The sequence below is a fragment of the Heliangelus exortis genome, chromosome 3 (assembly GCF_036169615.1).
Source record: "Heliangelus exortis chromosome 3, bHelExo1.hap1, whole genome shotgun sequence".
In the NCBI taxonomy this organism is placed as follows: domain Eukaryota; kingdom Metazoa; phylum Chordata; class Aves; order Apodiformes; family Trochilidae; genus Heliangelus; species Heliangelus exortis.
The window spans coordinates 79,337,599-79,342,764 of record NC_092424.1 but is presented as its reverse complement, the minus strand read 5'-3'; the positions used below and the strand labels follow the sequence as shown (position 1 = coordinate 79,342,764).

Below are 5,166 nucleotides of genomic sequence, written 5' to 3'. Positions count from 1 at the left end.
AATATTTCCAAAACCCTGGCTAAGTAAAAATGCATACTGAAGTGATTCCTAATACTCAAGACTTCACTGAGACTGCTTTCTATCATTTTACCAGATGATGAACAAGAACTCCAGTTCCCTATACTGATTTTTTCCTGATACACGAAAGTAGCATTACAACTACACAGTATCAAAAGAAGCATAGCAAGGCTAGGATTTTTCAGCCTAATTTCTTCAGTATGTACATCTAAAGGAGACTCTATCTACAAGTAAGATGTCTCTGGTGACAGCTCAGGCTAGCCCAGCCTCACCCTTACATTGCAAATGCACTCAAAGAGCCTTTCTTAGCCCAAACTGCAGAGCTGACAGGTGAGAGGGACACCAACCCTCTCCAGGTACACTGTAACAGGTCTGGAGCACCTGCCTGTCAAGGGCTTCTCTAGAGATGGAACATGGACTGGACCATCTGCTGCAGCCCTCTCCACCATCAGTGTCCTGCTTATGAGTCTCACAAGGTCAGTGTTGATCCTTCGGGTGAATGTGAGCTGCTCAAAAAATAATCCTTCCTTTTCAGTCAGGTGCCCTGTGATGGGTGGGAAAGGGAAGAGGTCATGGTGCTCTCTGCGTGCTCAAACCACCCTTAGGGTCACTCTCCACCTCACAGTACAGACAGGGCCAGAGGGCCTCAGGGCTTGGTCATATCTGCAAGTCTTGAAGAACATGCTGAGATTTTTTGCAGGCTGCCTCCACAGACACAAATTCCAGCTGTGAATCCTCGGGTGGTTTATTTCGGGCTATTTCTATACCTTGGAAAACAACCTGCTAAGATGTGGGGTGAGTGATTGCGTTCTGTGTCTAAAGCTACTTCATAGTTTATCCTCTTCGTGGTGCCTCATGATATTTTTCTTGTTGCATAGGTCAATCTGTTCATTTGCCTGTATGAACTCTATTGCTTTGGGGATCATTTTGGCCAGACACTACCCTTCTGGCAAGCATCTGCCTTCATTCAAGTGCAGTTCTCTATCTGGTGAGACTATAGAGTAAATTTTTTATTTTTTTCTTTTTTAATCAGAAGTAAAAGTACAAAAGAGATCATCAAAAAGCCCCATATCAAGAGTAAAGGAAACTTGTATCACATTTCTCTCATGTCCTGAGTGCAGATCCTTGACCCTGTGAGCCACTGAGCAGAAGGAAATGTCTACATGTATTTGAAAAGAAGTTGCAGTAGTGAGCAGGTCTATCAGCAAATTAACAGGGAGAACAAATTAAGGAGAGGTGGCACCCTCCAGAGACCAGAACCTCTGTGTAGGATGAGAGATGCTGGTGGGGTTGTAAGACCACTGGGATAAGGATGAGGCTTTTGTAACATCAATTACTGCTTTATAGGGAAGATAAGTTAGTGCTTGAAGGATGAAAATCTCTGGCTTGAGCTCAGAGGATCAACATCCGGATCATTATTTTGGGGGCCTCTGAAGCCCCTGTGGTGTGGACGAGCAGAGACAGAGACCAGCCCGGCAAGGGAACAACATCCTACAAGCACTAAGTGTTACCTTAGCATGACCAACAACTGAGGTTTAATCAGTGCTATGCATCAGTCCTCTCAAAGTATCAAGGGATTAGTTTAAAAGCCGTGAGGTATTTTCCAGCAAGGTTATGACATTTATTATATGCTATGTGTCTGCCCATTAGGATGATCCACAGGTGCTAAAAGAGAGAAGTGAAGGTAAAAATAGTCCTTGGCTCAAGGACTGCACAGAAATGCAGCTCTACCTTCACCTCCCTTGGAGCTACCAGTCCTCTCCTTTGCTCTACCATGGTGCTCAACACCTCCCTGGAAGCAGCAGTGCTGCCCATCTCTGGTCAATAATACCAACTATCCCTCACTGCTTTATGGGGACCCATTTCATAGTAACATCCTCCAAAGAAAGAACTTGCAGAGGTTCTCATGTGGCTGTAGTCTGTCTCTGGTGTCCCTCTCACTGCTGGGCATTGCCTGTGCACATGTGCATGCAGTTCTTACCATCTTCATGGGCTACCACCACCAGCTTTCCCACCATCCCTTTTCCTTCATCTATTCCAGGAAACAAAGCTTTTCCTTCTCATCCTGCTCTACAAGGCAACGTGAAGAATGGTGTTGAGTGAACAAATCTCTGATGTTTTCGTTTTATGAAAGTTCTCAGACCTAGAGGAATATTCCTGTAAACCTTTCCTTTTCTGGAGTATGCAAACCTGTGAATGGGAAAGCATATGCACACTGGTTCCCCTTGCCTTCCTTGCATAGGGTGCTTATTGTAGATCATGCTATGGATTCCCCTAGAAAAATATTAGGTATTTCAACATTTTAACTTATTCCAGTATTTGTTTTGTTTGTTTGCTTGCTTGTTTTAAATTGAAAAGTACATCAAATATATCATGTTGTTTGGAAATGTTGTAAGGACCTTTGTGCAGCACATAAAATCCCTATCTGCATCTCAACACCCTGTTTTTATTCTACCACTGTTCTGGAAATGATGGAAAGGGTGTTGTCTTCTGTACAACCTGGCTGAAGGTCCTGCAAGATCACGAAGAAGAGGGTAAGCTAGTTACTAATGAAGGAAGGGCTACCAGTGCCATTAGTGGTCTTAGGCTAAAAGCTTCCCTTCTTGTTGCAGAAAGCAGGCTGGAACTTCCAGGACCCAGGAGGGTTTTTCCTCACTGTGTTTCTAGAGCAGTGTCAGGGGGCTGTCACCCAGCTGTGCAGGTTTCTCACCATTGGCCTGCTTTCTGACCTAGGGCATGTTCATCTCCAGGAGAGCTTTCCCAGTGGGGCTGGCATCCTGCAGTTGCTGGATGGGCACCATCTGCAGGTGGGTACCAGGATGTGCCTCCACACCAGACAGCCCTGCAGCCCTGGAGCTGGTGCTGCACAGACCTCTCAGTGATCCTTTTCTCTCCTGGGTACCCAGGAGCTGCTTCATTTCTTTGTCCATACAATCAGTGTTGGTTGTCCAAGCACTACAGGAACAGCACAAGGACTGTGGGACAAACTCCTGCCCAAATTGCTGCCTAATTTCAGACGTCTCTGCCACACTCATCCCCTCCAACCATCCTCTGAAGCTGTGAATGGAAATATTTACTCTGCCTATAGGCAGCACTGGCCATGAAGACAGGGGCAGCTTCCTGTGCCTTCCTTGTGGCCACCAAAGTTGGTGTTTTTTTTTTTTTTTTTTTTTTTTGCAGGTTGAATTGACTTGTAAGATGAGATGGGATGACTGAGTTAGGTGAGAGTTGTGATTGCTGTAAGGAGTACTGGGGCCTGAGATCCCTGAGTGTGGGCTTGGACTGAGGGAATGAAGCAGAGCTACTGGTAACAGCAACAGGGTGGCAACACATGGTGGGGTGCTGAGTGTTGGGGGACAGAGGTGACAGCTACACCTCCCAAACAACAACCACTTCTCAGTAAGTCCTCACCTGTCTTCTCACAGACATCCTGCATCCAGCAGCAGGAGGTAGGTACCCTAGATGGAAAAGCCACATGGTACAGAAGAGATGTCCATCCAGAGCAGGGAGATGGTGTTTCCAATAATGACATCTGGTTGGGATGTGGCAGTCCCTGAGGGGGGAGAGGAGATTAACAATGCCTTGTGCTGCCAGGGCAATCCTTTTGGGTCATATAGTGCAGGTAAACAAAACCCACAGCAAAGTTAAAGGCAGGCCTGTAGTCTGGCCATAGCTACAAAGGCAGGTTCCTGGGTTTAGGAATTGGTTTGGTTCCAGAGATGCTAAAGTTTTGGGGAAATCAACCCTAGCATGTTGATGTGAAGATTTGTGAGAGGATCAAGAGGATATGAAAATGAAAGAGGCAACAATATCAAAGCATGGTGTGAGATAGTGAAGTATTTTATTTCCATTGCTTTCAATATTATCTCTTGGTTGGCAGGAAATAATCTGAGCAGGGAGACTGCATAGCAGAGGTAGGGAAAATAGATGTGATCATTTTCCACAGGCGAAATGAGCACCACTCTAGATATTTTATAATGTGCTGGTGTTTTATGTCATTTCTTCAGACATCTGTGCATTAGAGTGACTGAGAACTGCAAATGATGTATAGTTAAGATAACCCCCTATAATTAAGCTGAAATAATGCTGGATTATTCTAGTATAATTATAGGGGGCTATTTTAACTATTAGCTCATTAAAAAGCTATGATGCAAATCATGTTCTGAAAGGGACAAAAAAATGAGGGTATATGAACAAAATGTCAGTGGTCCTTTGCTGAGACCAGATGGAGAGGTATAACTATACCCAGTTTATCAGTCTCTATATTTAATTATAGCCAGGCATGGATGAAGCCTGGAATGGCCTTTTATTATGTTTAGTGCTTGCAGACAGACACAGTGATACAGAAATACTGGAGAAGGGAATGCAGTACCTATGTAAAGGGTGGACTTTGGCTGAAATCTGCCTGGGTTTCACATGAAGTCCTGGCCCACATTCCTCTCTAGGTGGGAGGTGTCCTTTTGCCCACCCTTGTGTAGCACACAAGGTTACAAAGGCTGGCACTGAAAATCTAAAATCCATGTATAGGTTTTTCCCACAGTGAGTCTGGCTCCAGGAAGCATGGAAATGGTCACAGCCAGCACAAATCCCAGTGGAGCACAGGGCATTGGTCTGTGCCTTATCTGCACTGGTGAGGCCACAACTCGAGTCCTGTGTCCAGTTCTGGGCCCCTCAGTTCAGGAAGGAGATTGAGGTGCTGGAGCAGGTCCAAAGGAGGGCAACCAGGCTGGTGAAGGGACTCGAGCACAGATCCTATGAGGAGAGGCTGAGGGAGCTGGGGCTGTTCAGCCTGGAGAAGAGAAGGCTCAGAGGAGACCTCATCACTCTCTACAACTCCCTGAAAGGAGGGTGTAGCCAGGGGGGGGTTGGTCTCTTTTCCCAGGCAACCCTCAGCAAGACAAGAGGGCACGGTCTCAAGTTGTGCCAGGGGAGGTTTAGGTTGGATATTAGAAAGAATTTCTTTACTGAGAGGGTGATCAGACATTGGAATGGGCTGCCCAGGGAAGTGGTGGATTCCCCGTCCCTGGAGATATTTAAAAAGAGACTGGATGTGGCACTCAGTGCCATGGTCTGGTAACTGCAGTGGTAGTGGATCAAGGGTTGGACTTGATGATCTCTGAGGTCCCTTCCAACCCAGCCAATTCTATG

General features: G+C 46.0%; 1 long non-coding RNA gene across 1 annotated transcript; it reads left to right on the top strand.

The window, feature by feature from the left end:
• Positions 1-2,454: 2,454 nt before the first annotated feature.
• Positions 2,455-3,392, top strand: LOC139795001 (uncharacterized). Its single transcript, XR_011725345.1, has 3 exons — positions 2,455-2,552; positions 2,631-2,825; positions 3,199-3,392. It is a non-coding gene; the product is annotated as an uncharacterized lncRNA (long non-coding RNA).
• Positions 3,393-5,166: the final 1,774 nt, after the last annotated feature.